The sequence below is a fragment of the Zingiber officinale genome, chromosome 2A (assembly GCF_018446385.1).
Source record: "Zingiber officinale cultivar Zhangliang chromosome 2A, Zo_v1.1, whole genome shotgun sequence".
Taxonomy (NCBI): domain Eukaryota; kingdom Viridiplantae; phylum Streptophyta; class Magnoliopsida; order Zingiberales; family Zingiberaceae; genus Zingiber; species Zingiber officinale.
The window spans coordinates 101,366,085-101,384,382 of record NC_055988.1 but is presented as its reverse complement, the minus strand read 5'-3'; positions in this window follow the sequence as shown (position 1 = coordinate 101,384,382).

The window sequence follows — 18,298 nt, the reverse complement described above, 5'->3', positions numbered from 1 at the left end:
CAGAGCTCATTGTTCCTTTCTACTATTCACTGTATTGTTTTTCCTTTCGGTCACCTGTTTGACTTGAGCATCAAAGTATCTGTGTCGAGATCCTTCTCTGGCTCGGTTGCTAACGTTTTCTTCTCTCTATTTCTCGTTTTTAACATGCAGAAACGCTCGATGCCTTATGCTTTCAGTTCAAAGTCTTCTCACAATTAACATCGAAACCACCTACTCAACTCATCATCTTCCCAATTTCAAAGAGGATCAATCTTCATTTAGGGAAGTATGTATTAACTCATTTTATAGGATTTATAACTTGTAGTCACTTATATGCCTATGCATGTCTCTCCAATATATTTTTGCATAACTTGATCATATTGAACAACTATAGCTTAAAAGACTCAAAGTAGGCCAATCTTGTGTATCCATGATCGTATTACAAACTAAGTGATATCAATAGTACGTAGCATGATTAGGCTCTAGAAAAATTGTACACAAGGTTAATATATATAATACCACAGTGATAGTAGTCATTGTGTACGAGTCAATATTTATTGAATGTGTGAATGAAAATAGATGGATAATATCTCTAAATCGAACATTTGGGAGTTTGCACGCCTCAAAGGAATCACTCCCACAGATAAGCTCGTACATAACTTTGCAATTGTAAAATATTTATCATTCCCATCTACTACAATGGCCATGCATCAATTTCAATAAATATGGGTGATCCTTGTACGTAGCAACTGTTATCGTCACTAGCAACGGACGGCTTGTCATATCCACTTCTTTCCGTGTGTGTTTCACTCACTGTCCATTGTTCTCAGGATGAATCCTGAATCCTGAATCCTGAATCCTGCTCTCTCTGCTTCAGCAACATATATAATTGGCTTGAGCCAAAGTGTTTCTTTCCGTGTTTTCTACAAGTCAGGTGTACTGTCCAATTAATTCTCAAGGCATTCGATTCGGTTCATAGGAATTTCTTCTCAGGAGTCCCCCACCATAATAAAATTTATTCTTATCTTTATTCTTTAAAAACTATTATATTATTAGTATATTAAACTAATAATAATATTAAAATCATTATCTTTGAATGTGATAGATATTTTAAATTATTATCTTTTAATACATAATAATTTTGTAACATTTAAAAATTGTTATATTTGAATACTTAATTTTGACAACAAGAAAATATCTTGATTAGAAAATATTTTGACAATAGTTAAAAACCATTATCTTCGATTTTTTTTTTCACAATAGTTTATAACAATTGTTTTTATTATTTTTTTCAATAGTTAAAAATTCAATTCTTTGTAAGACAAATTGTACACAACATCTATTTATAATATACAACATTTTTTACAAAATTAATTAGTAAACACATCAACATCTTTAACGGTTGTCTTTTATAGTATATGTACAACATGTATTTATAATATTGTTTTTAAATACACAACTATTTTTTACAATACATCTCTTTTACACAACATCATTTACAAAATTATATGTACACATAATATTTACACATCTTTTTACAGCTCATAAGCTACTAAAACTAGCTGCATCTTCAGATTTCTTGGACTCTCAAACCTACAAAACTAAGAACAAATAATGTTTACCATAAATGAATCAATGACAACTTAATATGTGGATTTAACACAAATTGACTTTCTTGCAATAGTAAGCATTATTGCATTGAATTAATATGGAAATTATAGTAGTAATAATAAAAAATATTTTAAACATTCTTATACAAAATTATAAAACTTAATTGGTAAACATATCGAATATGGTTATCCCAAGTTGAGTATAGACGGGAGAAAAAAAATCCATCCACAAAAATAGTAAAACGACCAAGTGATATAGAACATCATTGCAATAGGAAGTTGTAAGGATAACAATATGGACTATTGCTCTATCATGCTGTGAGTTATGCATACAGTAAAATATGCTGATGAAAAAAATAGTGGAAAATGACATAACCTAAGACCCAGACAACAAACTTTTCTCAATTTCTTGGTCTATGGGAGAAGCAGTAGCTCGTACAATTGACAGATTTTTGTTGTCTAACCTTACAGGACCTAAGTACCTGTTTTGAACAATTGCCAATTTGGAATGGAAGAAAGTAATGGCAGATGATAGAACATGAACTAGTACTTAATCATGAACTAGTATTATCAAAAGGTACTAACTAAACAAGCCAGTTCATCAACTATAAAAAAAATACAATAGTAGAAGCAACCATCAGCCATTAAATGAAGCAGTCATTAGTTTACAAGTAAGTTCACATAAGTAACAACAAAAAATGAAGCAACTAGTCATCAGTTACTAAATGAAGCAGCCATTAGTTTCCTAGATCTGTTTGAGGAAAGAGGCAAACTGGAAATAGATCAGAAATTGGAGGAATAGATATGATCACTAGAACACGATAGTACAAATAGCAAGATCAAAATCACTAATCTGGAATCACTTAGGGCTTGCAGTGGCTGGTAGCAACGACCCTGTTGGTAAGCAAACCCTACCAAATTAAATTGGGTAATGCAAACCATAACCACAAAGGATGGAATAGAAATAAAGGAAATTTTCATCAAATCTTATAAAAATAATCATATATGGTATACCTCAAAATGATCGACCATGGTCAAACATTGCATGTAAAATACCATAATAATAATAATAATAATAATAATAATAATAATAATAAAAAATAATAATAATAAGGTTTAATGGACGAATAACCTTATCGAAATTTTTAAAAATTTTTAGGAATTTTCTGGAAATTTATTAGAGCTCGTATGACGTATTTTGAAGGAATGAATTTATAGGCTTGGGAAAAAGTCTATTTGGAATACCCAAAGATGGGAGTTGATTGAGGAATGAACTTAGGTTTTGATTTGCTTAAACCTAAGTTCATATTATATAAAATAAAAACCTAATCCCTCCCCCCCGCCCGATTTCCTTCCTCTCCCTCTCCCTAGCTCACACGGCGTGGAGCGCCAACCCTTGCTTCATCTTTCCCAACCCGACGACACCGCCTCCTCCATCTCTTCCTTCACTGATCTAGCACCACTCTCCCTTCTTCCCCTCATTGTCCGATTTCCTTCTCTCCTAATTTCCCTTCTCCTTTCTTCCTCCCTGCTCCTCATTGTTGGACCGTGAAGAATCGATAGAGGGGGGGATGAATATCGATAACAAAAAAAAAACGTCGAATAGAGTTAAGCGCAACGAAAAATATAAACAAAAAGAGACAAGGCTAACACAGATTCGTTTTTACTTGGTTCGGAGCCTGTGTCGACTCCTACTCCAAGGTCCGTACTCGTTGAGTACTTTCGTTGGCCAATCCACTAGCAATTTGAATATAGGTTACAAATTCAGTACAAGATTGCTAATAAAGAAAATTACCGACAATAAAAAGAATTAGAGCAGAAAAGGAAAGCTTGTCGGAGATCACAACGTCGCAGGAGCACAAGGAAGCAGATTGTCAATTCTGAGTTATTCTTGAAGCTCCACCCCTGAACCTTCTTTTATATGATGCTCGGGGCGCCTCGACCATGACGTAGCAAGCCCAACCAGCGAGCTCCACGTGTCGACGTCGCATTAGGGGATAAAACTTGCCTCCGGGCGTTCGGATCCCCTACAGACGCCCGGACCACCTTTCTCTAGAGACTCCTTCTCCTGCAAGACAAGGTTAGTCCGAGGCAATGTATATCCTGCAAAACAAAGTATTGGCACAGTTTATAATTTTAACACAAAGAGTATGACTTAGATTCCGTCTTTCTGAGACCGAAATCTAGTCACGATCTCAACTTAGATTTCCGAAATGGATCTAAATTGGATCGACGCCTAAGTTCCCTTCCCGGGAACGCGTCCTCACAGTCACTTCCCACCAGTGACTTACCTTTACTTACCTGCCAGACGTCCGGTCAGCCCTTCGACCCGTCTGGACTTCGTGCCAGCTATCCGGTCAGCCCGTCGACCTAGCTGGACTTCTTTCCAAATGTCCGGTCAGCCCTTCGACCCATTTGGACTTCGTGCTAGCTATCCGGTCGGCCCGTTGACCTAGCTGGGCTTCGTGCCAGACATCTGGTCAACCCGTCGACCTGTCTGGACTTCGCATGCACACTCAATCAGAGTGTTAGACAATGACAAACCTAACTTAACCTAATTTGTCATTCATCAAAACCTGAGTTAGACTGTTAGTGCTAACCGCACCAACAATCTTCCCCTTTTTGATGGAATGACAACCTGGTTAAGTTAGTGAAAAAATATTGAAGTAAAAACAAGCATTTATAGGGTTTTTTAAGTTAGATTTTAAATTTGATATTTTTGTTGCACTAACTTAGCCACCTATCCCTCCCCCTTTGGCATTCATCAAACATGAACATAGAAAGAAATGCAAATAAAAGAATACAACCAATGTAAACATTGCACAAAATAAGGTCAAGTTGACTTGGGGGAGTTTAAGTTTTAAAGCATAGTCAATTTAACTTTTATTTCTTAACTTTTGTAAAATGACTAAGATTTGAAAGATAGCTAATTTAGCAACATAACTTAGTATTGATTAATTTTCAAAAGATAATTTTTGCAATATAAAAGCTAATTTTTCAAGTATAAGTTTAAAGTTAACCAAGTTTCAAAATTTCAAACTTTCAAAACATAAATGTATAAGTTCCAAATTTCAAGATAAAGTTTTAAATTTTCAAAATAGGTTTCAACTTTGAAATACTTTTCAAACATAAGTTTGCAAAACCAAGATTTCAAAACTAAGTTTGAAAATTATACTTTTCAAAACTAATTTAAAATTTATTTTTCAAATTTAAGTTTGCAAAGGATTCTATTTTCAAAACTTTAGTTTATAAAATCCAATTTAAAAGCTTAGTTTTTTAAAAAAATAGATTTTATCAAATTAAATTTCCAAAGATCAGATTTTACGAAAATTTTTAAGAAAAGACATTACTTTTAAAGCTGAGAAAATAGTTTTGGTACTAAGTATGAAAATAAGTTGATTTAATCCTCCCCCTAAACCTGACATTTAAAACAACTGTCTAACCAATTAGGCACTTACTAACTATCAGAAGATAGCAGCTTTCACTTGGTTAGCCAAGTTAAGTGCATTGTAATCAGTTAGTGTTTGACTAAACTGAATAACTTAACTTGATCAATGTCTGTTTTGTATTTAACGTCCGGACTTATGTCGATGCACTGAAATAAGCATCTTAAGTCCAGACAATCTGTCTATGCATCTCACCCTTTCTATGTTTGGCAATCACAAACAAGGGAATCCTAGGGTGTTGGTGAGATGCTCAAATACTAGTCTTAGGGGAACATGATTTCTAAGGAATTATTCTAATCTAAGGCTAAAACCTTTTTGAAATTTTAAAAATAGGAAGTTTTGAAAATAAAATTTGACCTAAAATTTAAAACAATCATTTTTAAAAATAATTTTAAAATTTGAAAATCCTAGGCTATTAAACACATCCCTAATTTTCTACGTAGATTGCTAAATTCACTTTCAGGGAGTGGTTTTGTGAATATGTCAGCTAAATTTGACTTGGACTCAATGTATTTAAGTTCAATGTCACCTTTAGTAACATGATCCCTGATAAATTGATGCCTAATTTCAATGTGTTTAGTTCTGGAGTGATGCACTGGATTTTTTGTTAGGTTAATTGAACTAATATTATCAATTAAGACTTTTACATTTGTAAGGTTAAGTTAAAATCTTTTAGGGTGTGCATCATCCATAATAGTTGTGCAACGCACTCTCCTATAGCTATATATTCTGACTCAGTTGTGGATAGAGCAACACAGTGTTGCTTTCTACTAAACCAGCTGACAAGCGATGGACCCAGTAGTTGACATCCACCACTTGTGCTTTTGCGGTCTAATTTGCATCCGACATAATCTGAGTCAGAACACCATATGAGTTCAAAATTATTGGTTATGGGATACCAAATTCCTACATTTGTTGTTCTTTTAAGGTATCTAAAGATTCTTTTGACTTGAGTCAAATGAGATTCTTTAGCACAAGTTTGGTATCTAGCACACATACTAACTGCAAATAAAATATCTGGTCGACTTGCAGTTAAGTATAGTAGGCTACCTATGACACTCCTATAGTATTTTAAATCAACTGATTTTCCATTAGGGTCATCATCTAAAATTGTGTTCACTGCCATGGGTGTTTTTATCTTTTTAGTACTTTCCATCCAAATCTCTTGAGTAACTCCTTAGTATATTTTTGTTGATAAATGTAATTCCCTTCATTCGTTTGTTTGATTTGAAATCCTAAAAAATAGGTTAATTTACCTACTAGACTCATTTCAAACTCGTGTTCCATTAGGCTTGTAAATTCATCTAAAAATTCTGAATTTGTTGACCCAAAACTTATATCATCTACGTAGATTTAGGCTATGAAAATGTCTTTTTGTATTGACTTAACAAATAAGGTTGGGTCAATTTGACCTTGGTTAAACCCATTAGAAATTAGGTACGAAGTAAGTCTTTCATACCATGCCCTAGGTGCTTGCTTAAGTCCATATAAATCTTTTTTTAATTTATAGACATGGTCAGGGTGTTCTAGATTTTCAAACCCAGGTGATTGTCCTACGTAGACTTCTTCTTTTATTAGTCCATTTAGGAACGCAGATTTAACGTCCATCTAATATAATCTGAACCCTTTGTGGGTTGCATAACTAAGTAATATTCTAATGGACTCTAATCTGGCTACCGGGGCATAAGTCTCATCATAGTCAAATCCTTCTACTTGACTAAACCCTTTAGCAACTAGCCTGACTTTATTTCTAGTTATTTCCCCAGTTTCACTTAATTTGTTTCTAAATACCCATTTTGTTTCTATTACCTTTTTATTTTTGGGTGGTGGTACTAAGTCCCAAACTTTATTACGCTCAAATTGAGCTAGTTCTTCTTGCATAGCTATGACCCAGTATGGGTCAAGTAGGGATTCAGCTATGGTTTTGGGTTCAAATTTTGAGATTAAAGATATTTGACTTATATTTCTAAAAGATGACCTAGTTTGAACCCTTAGGTCTGGGTTACCAATTATTTGATCAGCTGGATGATTAGGGTTGACTCTTATAGTTCTAGGAGGTTGACTCTCTTGAGGTTCTTCTTCTTCTTCATGACTTAGGGGTTGGTTGGTTCCTTCAGAATTATTGTTTTCTTGAACAAATTCAATTGGTTGTAGTTGAGTTTGTTCTAGGTTTTGTTTGGATTCTTCAAATTTCACATTGGTAGTCTCTTCAATTCTTAATGTAACTTTATTATAGACTCTGTAACCTCTATTGTTTAAGGAGTAGCCTACAAAAATTCTATTTTCTACTTTAGAGGTGAATTTTCTTAAGTGTTCTCTTGTGTTTAAGATGAAGGCTGAACATCTAAATACTTTAAAATATTTTATATTGGGTTGTTTATTATAGTAAATTTCAAAAAGGATTTTATTGTGTGTTTTATTTAGTGTTATTCTATTTTGTACGTAGCAGGTTGTACTAACAGCTTCTGCCCAAAAATATTTAGGTAGGTTGTATTCATTTAGCATTATCCTAGATGCTTCAAGTAGAGTTCTATTTTTTCTTTCTACAATTTCATTTTGTTGGGGAGTTTTAGGACATGAAAATTCGTAATGATAGCCATTTTCAAGGCAAAATTTATTAAAGTTATGATTTTTTAATTTTCCCCCGTTGTCACTTCTAATTCTTTTAATATTAATGTCTTTTTCATTTTCAACTTGTTTACAAAAGTTTGTAAATATTTCAAAAGTTTCATCTTTATTTTTTAAGAATTTGACCCAAGTGAACCTAGAGTAGTCATCTATTATGACTAGACAATATAGACTTCCATTTATTGATTTGACTCCATGGGAGTCAAATAGGTCTAGGTGTAGAAGTTCTAATGTTGAGTTGGTTGTGATTGATTAGTTGATTTGTGAGTAGATTTTGTCTGTTTACCTTGTTGACAAGCATTACATATGGTTGAATCTAAGTTAGGTAATTTTGGTAAGCCTCTAACTAATCCATTAATTTGTTTATGTTTATGAAATTTGTGTGTGACATTCTTCTATGTCGTAACCAAATTTCTTCTTTTTGTGTTAAATAACACTTAACTAAAGAAGTGGTTAAGTTGATTGCATAGATGTTATCTTTTTTAAATCCTTTTAGACTGATGGTAGGATTATCTAAATGTTTGATTAAGCATTCTGTGGATAAGTATCTAACCTTAAACCTAGTAGTGTCACACAATTGACTTATACTTAGAAGATTATATTTAAAATTTTCAACAAGTAAAACATTTGTAATAATGAAATCTATTTTTAATTCAATGTTACGTATATCGATTACCTTGAGTTTGCCATTGTTTCCAAAGGCAACTGTTCCTAGACTCTTGTAGGTAAGTTGGGTGAACTTGGTGTAATCTTCAGTCATATGCTTGGAGTAACCACTGTCCAAAATCCACCTGGTTTCCTACAATAGGTAAGAGTTAAAGTTAGTCTAATTTTATTTTTTTAAAATCATTTTTAAAGTTGGTCATTTTATGTGAGAGTGTGAGTTAATTTTCAAGTATACAGAATTTAAGATAAAATTTTAAGTTAAAAGAGATTAATTTTTAAAGTAAATTCAAAAAATTTAAGTTAAAAAGAATTTAAGTTAATTTAAAAAATTTAAGTTTAATTTTTAACATAAATTTTTAAGTGTAATTTTTAAAATAAATTTAAGTTGAAAATTTTAAATTTAATTTTAAAATAAATTTTTGTTTAATTTTTAAAACAAATCTTTAAGTTAAAAAAAAAATTAAGTTTAAAATGAATTTTCAAGTGTAATTTTTAAACTAAATTTAAGTTGAAAATTTTAAGTTTAATTTTTAAAGTAAATTTTTGAGTTAAAAAATTTAACTTTAATTTTTAAAGTAAAATTTTAAGTTAAAAAAATTTAAGTTTAATTTTTGAAATAAATTTTTAAGTTAAAAAATTTAAGTTAAAAAAAAATAATTTTAATTTTTAAAGTAAATTTTTAGGTTAAATAAATTTTTAAGTTAAAAAAATTAAGTTTAATTTTTAAAATAAATATTTAAGTTAAAAAAATTTAATTTTAATTTTTAAAATAAATTTTTAAGTTTAATTTTTAAAATAAATTTTTAAGTTTAATTTTTTAAAATAAATTTTTAAGTTAAAAAAATTAAGTTAATTTTTAAAATAAAGTTTTAAGAAAAAATTTAAGTTAATTTTTTAAAATAAAATTTTTAAAAAAAATAAGTTAATTTTTAAAATAATTTTTTTTTAAAAAAATTAAGTTAATTTTTAAAATAAAATTTTTAAGTTAAAAAGAATAAGTTAATTTTTAAAATAAATTTTTAAGTTTAATTTTTAAAATAAAATTTTAAGTTTAATTTTTAAAAATAAATTTTAGTTAAAAAAATTAAATTAAATGAAATAAGGTTAATTTTGATTTAATTTTAATTTAATTTTTAATTTTTAATTTAATTTTTATTTTTAATTTTTAATTTAATTTTAATTGAGTCCTTAGTCATCTCGCCCGATTTATGTTTTCAATAAGGGAATCCTATTATTTTGTGAGATGAGTTAGGTTCAATTTTAAGATTTGGTTTTAACTTGTGTTAGATTCAGGTTTAGCTTTGGGTTCAACAAATAGACATTCTCTGGATAAACTTCTGGGCTATGGTGAGTCACTTGGACATCATTAGAGTAACCATGCCTTCGAGGTTTTCCAAATAGTCCTATCCACTGGACTTAGTACAAAACCTTGGTTTAACTGGTTAGGATCCATAAGGGGTAGCTTCGGTCAGTTCCACTTAGCCAAATGCACTAGGTCGAAGTCATATCTTCCTAGACATGCATATACTAAGCTTCCCTAATGTACTATCATCCAAAACTTCACCAATACCATTTTTCAAGTTAAACTTGAATCCTTTTTAACTAGTCCTAATTACCTTGTCGGGTAGGTTGGTTAGGGTTACCCTGTCGGGTAGGTTAGTTTTGGAGGTGCCAACTATTCTGGAGTCTCCCCCTGAATTATTGGCCGTTAATTTAATTTTTAGTTCTAGTTTTATGTCTATTTCTTTTATAGTTATAATTTACTTGGTGATAGTCTAAGTTTTGGTGAGTTTTAAAATATTTAGATTTTGAATTTTTTGGTTTAGGTTTGTATTCTGGTTTATTTGACTTTACGTAATATATTTTATCTTTAGGGATGTAATATTGGTTAAATACTACTTCCGTGATCAAACACGCTTTCGGAACCCGGGCTTTATTCGTTAGTTTGTGATGGGTTATTAATGATTTAAAAGTTTTATTTGAGTTTGACTTGTATCCAAGTCCGATTTTATTATAACATGCTTTTTGATTATTTAAAATTAGATCTAAGTTTGTAGTGTAGGTGCAGGAAGCATTCGACGATCGAACCTGAGTTTTGATAATGGCAAAGGGTTCAAAGTTAAGCTTACTTGTTAACTAATGTATTTGAGTGAGTGTTTCAGGAAAGTCCTAACTACGGTTAGGCAGGTGAAAAATTCTAGGGGGTGGTAACCCTAGGTCATAGGGGGTGGTAACCCTATGCGGAAAGTCTTGGCAGGTCGAAGGCTTCAGGCAAAAGTCCTAGGGGGTGGTAACCCTAGGTGGAAAGTCCTGGTGTCGCGAACCAGGTGAAAGACTGGACTAGTCAGGAAGCGGATGTCCAGCAGAAAGTTCGGAAGCCTCGAGTGCTGAGCAAAAGTCCAGTTGATCTGGAGGACCGAACTGGCAAAAGGTAAATCTCCTGAGTGGAGTAGGTGAGGACGCGTTACCCGCAGAGGGAACAGTAGGCGTCGGGTCGACCTAGGATTTTCGGTGGGAAATCCGAAGTCAGACTCGGACAGTCCGGAGACTGTCAAACTTTCACTTTTATGCTATCACTTATGTGTTATGAGCTAACTTTGTGCTGCAGGGTATTTTTGTGTTTAACATATCTTGCAGGGACCAAAGTACAAAATTGGCCTCGGATGAACAGTACCGAGGTGCCTCCATGGAGCTTGGAGGCGCCTCGGGTGCAAAACCTGAGCTGGTTGCGAAGCAAGCTTGGAGGCGCCTTGAAGGAAGCCAAGGCGCCTTGGACAGCTTGATAAAGGTGCCTTGAACCTGATAAGGTTCGACCAGTTCAGCCCTTATCTTTGCGGCTGACTCGGCTCATTCAAGGCGCCTTGGTGAACAGTAAAAGGCGCCTTGAACACCCTTTATAAGGGATCTCGACCAGCAGCTCACAACAAGGCAATTCCAAGTAATCACTCTGCGACCAGCTGCTAACGACACGATCCCGAACTGCTGTGACAACCACCCGACGGCCCGGAGCTCCAAAACTTCAGTTTTTCTCACTGTCATCGGTATAATTCAATTGTTTATTGTTAGCTATTGTACTTCATCTTGTAATCATTTTTATCGAGCTTATAGTTGTTGCCCACGCAAAGCGATCAAGGATCGCGGGCCTTCGAGTAGGAGTCGATCTAGGCTCCGAACGAAGTAAAATCCCCTGCGTCTTTCTGTGTGATTGTTCTCTGTTTATTCCGTTGCTTTAACTCTTACGCCTTTGCGATTCCGATAATCGAAACAAAATAGCCGCGAGCGCTATTCACCCCCCCTCTAGCGCTTCTCGATCCAATAATTGGTATCAGAGCCCGGACTGCCAGAAGGTTTAATCGCCGACTGTGCACAAGAGCTATAGTCTGATTGAGCCATATGGGTACAATATTGACCTCGAACAAAGAAATTGGGGGCTCCTATGTTCGGATCAAGAGGACCAGGCACCAGGCAGGAAGTCCTAGTTGCAGCTAGGCAATGAAGTCCTAGTAGGTCGGGTGGACCGAGGGGCAGGAAGACTTGGTGGGTCGAGGATCGGACGTGGGAAGCCTATGGTCCTTTATTTGAGGGGGGGATTGTTGGGGTTGCAAGGTTGCAAACATAGTCCTATATTGAAAACACATGGGAAAGATCATGAGTTTATAAGAGAAAAGATATCTCCATTGGCATGAGGTCTTTTGAGGAGAGTCCAAGAGCAAAGCCATGAGGGTCTAGGGCCAAAGTGGATAATATCATGCTATTGTGGAGATATCTAAATTCTTTTCGATCCTACAATCCACATCTCAACTTGCGTCTTGAGATGGTAGATCATCCGGTTCTTCCAATAGGTAAAGTCTTCGCCGGAGAAGAGGTTTCATGCACCAACTGGGGCGCTAGCATCAGGAAGAAGGTGGAAGCAGATGCCAAAGCCACTTGCATGCTACAATACGGGTTGACAAAAGAAGAACTGAATAGAGTCGGACCATTTTCAAGTGCGAAGGAGCTATGGAACAAACTAATTGAGCTACACGAGGGCACGTCAGACGCTAAAGTAAGTAAGCGTGATTTAATTTTAAATAAATCGTATAATATTAAAATGCAGGAAAGTGAGACGGCGAACCAGCTTCACGCGCGCATCCGGGACCTACTCAACGGGCTTCATGCGATCGGCCAAAGGGTGGAAAATCGCGACGTAATAAGGTATGCGCTAAGCGCTTTTCCGAGGAACGCTTTGTGGGCATCCATGGTGGATGCTTACAAAGTTTCCAAGGATTTATCTTCAATAAAACTAGATGAATTATTTTCCGAATTAGAATTGCATGAGCAGACTAATGCACGCCCGGTCGAGAAAGGTGTTGCTTTGGTTGCAGGTACCATCAAAACGCGCGAACCGATGACGGGGCGCAAATCCAAGTCCAAAGATGAATCGGACGCAGACAACGAAGACGAAGTTATTTCCAAACTGATAAAGCTTGTGCGGAAAATATGCAAGTCAAAAAGAGCAACTCAAACAACCAAGAAGGACAAGACTGGAGTCACCTGCTACGGATGCAACCAGAAGGGGCACTACAAACCAGACTGTCCAAACAAGAAGAAAAGAAAGAAGGCGTTGAAGGCAACCTGGTCCGAGTCGTCAGACGAATCCGAGTCCGACAAAGAAGAACCGACAAGCTTCCTCGCATTGCCAGTACAAGTAGACATTGACGAAACTGAGTTCGAATTTGAGTCTGAAACTGAGAGCGAGTCGAAAGCCGAGTCCGAGCAAAGCCACAAATCCGCATTCGTTTCCGAAGGACCAAACCCCACTGTAAGTTCACTACTCGCAGAATTTCAATTAGATAACTTGCATGAATTATTACCTTACTTAGTAAAAAAATTGGCTAAATCCAACATCTGGGTTAAGTCGCTCCAAAAGGAGGTAACATCCCTTAAGGAAGTGACTGACTTGAGCTCTTTAACCGAGTCAGTTCAAATTGGAAACTCAACTCAAGTCCAACAACTTGAGAAAGAAAATTCCAATCTGAAAACTCAACTTAAAGAACTCAAGAACACGTTGGAACGGTTCACCTTGGGCTCCAAGAATTTGGATATGATTCTTGGAAAACAGCGAGCCGTGTACAACAAATCCAGACTTGGATTCAGAATCAAAAGTAAGTATAAATCATATCTATCTTTAGTAAATAGAAATAATAGAAGCTTAATTCAAGCATGGGTCCCCAAGTCAAACTTGGTTAATCAAGTTGGACCTGGTCACTATTGGGTCCCCAAGGATCAGATCCATTTCCTTGATAGACCATATCGAGGCTATGATCCAGAGGGAGCCAATAGAAAAACCATCTCAATAAATATATAAATTGATTGATGCTTGTTTATTTATTTTCTTGCAATATACATGCTTAGACTAGGATAGCTTAAGGATCTAGGCGTAATTTACACTTGCTAGTTAAATCTAGGAGTTTCAAAAAGAAAATTAAATATATATTTCTTTGAGCGATTCTGTCTAGGAAGGGGTGGATGATCCCATATCCAAGAAGGCCTAGAGCCTCGCCCTGACCTGGGAATCAATTATGGAAAGACATATTTAGTTGACTATTTGGAAAATCTAAGTTTAACTCAAATGTAAATTACTCATTAGAAATAACCTAAATTCAAGATAACCATCTCACAAAATTACTTAAGATTACCTGATTGATAATTTTAAATCGGGTGAGATGGATCTAGTTTCAAATAAGTTCAAATTGTTCAAAATTTAAGCAAATTTAATTAAAATCAACTAAACCCCCAATCAACCTTTATTTTAAAAATCATTTTAAAAATCCTTTGAAAAAATATTTGAAAAACTTATTCAAAATCCTTTGAAAAATATTTTGAAACTCATTTTGAAACCCTTTAAAAAATGATATTGAAAATCATTTCAAAATCTGTTCCAAAAACTGGAAAATACACTTTAGCCTTAAATATTTACAAGAAAGTTAATTTAAGTGTTTACTACTATATTGATTTCTCTCTTAGTTATTTTGATATATGGCAAAGGGGGAGAGTATAGGGAAATTCAAAGGAATTAAAGATTCAAAAGAGAGATTTTTTTAAGAGGGAGCTTCTATTAAGGGGGAGCTTTGTATGTACTTATGCCTTATTTATGCTTGTGCTTACTTATGCCTATATGTTTTGCATCTTTTCGCTTAACTTTGAATTTTGGTTGCCATAATCAAAAAGGGGGAGATTGTTGTTGCAGGAAGCATCCGACGATCGAACCTGAGTTTTGATAATGGCAAAAGGTTCAAAGTTAAGTTTACTTGTTATCTAATGTATTTGAGTGAGTGTTTCAGGAAAGTCCTAACTGCGGTTAGGCAGGTGAAAAACCCTAGGGGGTGGTAACTCTAGGTCATAGGGGGTGGTAACCCTATGCGGAAAGTCTTGGCAGGTCGAAGGCTTCAGGCAAAAGTCCTAGGGGGTGGTAACCCTAGGTGGAAAGTCCTGGTGTCGCGAACCAGGTGAAAGACTGGACTAGCCAGGAAGCGGATGTCTAGCAGAAAGTTCGGAAGCCTCGAGTGCTGAGCAAAAGTCCAGTCAATCTGGAGGACCGAACTGGCAAAAGGTAAATCTCCTGAGTGGAGTAAGTGAGGACGTGTTCCCCACAGAGGGAACAGTAGGCGTCAGGTCGACCTAGGGTTTCCGGTGGGAAATCCGAAGTCAGACTCGGATAGTTCGGAGACTGTCAAACTTTCACTTTTATACTATCAATTATGTGTTATGAGCTAACTTTGTGTTGTAGGGTATTTTTGTGTTTAACATATCTTTGTTAGAGTGTATACTAAAAGCCTAGCTTTTGGTATAAACATTTATCTAGAAATAAGAATCACATTGGTCAAATGTCTACATTTATGATAAATGTAGTTGTTCAATTAATTTATATTGTAGATAACATGGTGTGTGGTGTCACACACAGAGGATCATGTTATCAGTACCTTATAAATTATAAACAGTAACTCACGACCATAATGGAAAGGAACAAACCATTGGAAGGTCGTAGTGTAATTAGGTATTAGTTTATCTTAACTATATAATTACACTAATACACTTAGAGTGTATTGAGTAGGACCATTAGAGGTCGTTTCTTTTATACTGACTTTATAAAGAAACAAAAACCTCAGTTATTATGGAAGTGTGTGCTCTTAATCCTAATATAATAACAAGCACATATATTTGATATTTATTTCTTTAATTTATCAATGGGTGAGATTTAGTTCGATGAATCAATAAGCCCGATAAGTTGGGAAATGATATCACTTATAGTGTGTATTGTTGATTATAGAAGGAAACTGTGTCCTAGTGATCTAGGTTGAGAATGTCCTCAAGAGGAGCTCATAAGGATTGTCATGTTAAACCCGGTGGACTTAGTGCGACATGATAATAAGGTTGAGTGGTACTACTCTTGGACTAAGATATTAATTAAATGAGTTGTCGACGCTTAATTAATGGACATTTGACATCTTAAACACAGGGAGACTAACACACTCATAATAAGAAGGAGCCCAAAATGTAATTTGGGATTGGTGCGGTAGTTCAATAATAGTTCTTTAGTGGAATGAATTATTATTGATGGAATTAAGTTGTGTGTTCGGGGCGAACACGGGAAGCTTAATTTCATCGGAGACCAAAACCAATTCCTCCTCTCGGTCCCTATCATAGCCTCTTGTATATAGAGATTTATACCCACCACATACCCACCTTCTTACCCAACCAATAGGGGCCGGCCAAGCTAAGCTTGAAGCTCAAGCTTAGGGTCGGCCAAGCCTAAAGGTGGCCGACCAATAGCTTGGAGCCCAAGCTTAGGTGGCCGACCACATCATATTAAAAAGGATTTTTAAATTATTTCTTATGTGGATATCATAGTTTTAAAAGAGAGTTTAAAAATTAAATCTTTCCTTTTAAAGCTTTCTACAAAAGATTAAGAAAAGATTTGAAATCTTTCCTTATTTGTAGATTGAAAGGAGATTTTATTTTTAAGAAAAACTTTCCTTTTTAACCATGATAATAATTTAAAAGAAAAGTTTAAAAATTAAATATTCTCTTTTATTAGTTTCTACAAAAGATTAAGAAAAGATTTGATATCTTTCCTTATTTGTAGATTGAAAAGAGATTTTAATTTTAGAGATAACTTTCCTTTTGAAATTATCCACATGTTTAAAAGAAGAATTTTAATTTATAAAATTTTCTTTTTATTAACCAATCATGAAGGGATAAAATTATTGGAGAAATTTTATAAATTTCTAGAAACAAATTAGGAAGTTTTAATTCTTGTGTGAATTAAATTTTCCTTGTTTTGGGAATTAGAAGTGGCCGGCCATTATTATTAAAAGAAGAATTATTTTTAATTAAAATAATTTTTCTTTTTATGACAAAAGAATTAAGGAATTTTTATTAAAATTTCCTTATTTGTCAAGACCAAGGATTATAAAAGAGGGGTAGAGGTGCCTTCACGGGTGATCAACTCTATTATTCTTCTCCTCTCTTTTCCTCCTTGGTGGCCGGCCCTAGCTTCTTCCTCTTCTCTTCTTCTTATGGCCGGCGGCAACCTCTCTTGGAGCTCTTGATGGTGGCCGGTTCTAGCTAGGAGAAGAAGGAGAGAAAGGTGGTTTTGTTTCTTGCATCCCTTGGAGCTTGGTGGTGGTGGCCGGACCTCTACTTCTCTTGGAGAATTGTGGTGGCCGAAACTTGCAAGGAAGAAGAAGGTGCTTGGTGGTTCTCATCTCGGAAGATCGTTGCCCACACAACGTCCGAGGTTAGAAGAGGAATACGGTAGAAGATCAAGAGGTCTTTTTAGAAGGTATAACTAGTAATTTTTCCTTTCCGCATCATGCTAGTTATTTATGGAAATAATACCAAATACAAGAGGCTTACGATTCTAGTATTTCGAATATGTTTTTCGAAGTTGTGTTCTTTTATTTTTCTTTTCCTTGTGATTTGATTGTTCTTTTCGGTTAACCTAAAGTTATTTTAGGAAATTAAATATTAGCTTTCCATAAAAGGTTTTGTCTAGTCGGTGGTGGTTGCTCCCATATCCAAGAAGGTCATGTGCCTCGCCACGTCAGTACTGGGAACCAATTATGGAAATTAATATTTAATGGAATTAATAACTTAAGGTGACTTGGGTCGAATGTGTTAAGTTCCGCAGGAGATCCAAGTCAAAACCTAAAAGAACAAATAGATTAAGTTTTGGATCAAACGTGTTAAGTTCCGCAGGCGATCTAAAATTTAATTTAAAAGAACACATGGTAGCTAGGAAAAGGTTCAGACCTTTGTACAAAATTTTTGTACAGTGGAACCTCTAGGTTTTCCGAGTAGCAACCAACAATTGGTATCAGAGCTAGGGTTTTGCCTCTGTGTATTTGGTATTAGTTTAATTATGCACATGTCATACATAATTTAGGCAGGTTAATAGTAGGATGTGCTAACTTTGTGGATGCAGGATCCAACTATTATGGCTTATAGTTATTATGTGTGTGATTGGACCCTTGGACATGTCAAGGGCATTTATATGTGTGTGCATGATTGTATTAAAATACAGCAGGAGCTGTATTTAGTTTTATTAGGATTTTATTTTTGATCTAGATACATGTACATTCCTTTTATGGAATATAGGATCAAAAATGTAAAATTCTATTTATGTCGCGGATCAAATCTTGCAAAGCGTGGAACCTTCTAAGGACCAGAGGCGCAGCGGAACTAAGGAGCAAGATGGATGCGACAACTAGACCCGGTGGCAGTGACCAAAGATGGCAGCAGCTAGGGTTGGTGACACACGGAGGACAGCAATAGATAAAAGCCATAATAGTTGAAAATTAGTTTTTCTATTTATTGCTTTTTATGCTGTGTTGTGTGTGCTTGTTAGTATGCATATTTAGTAGGCTAGCATAGTTAAAATTCCTCATTTATAAATAACTAAGTGGGAGAGGGATTTTTAAGTAAATC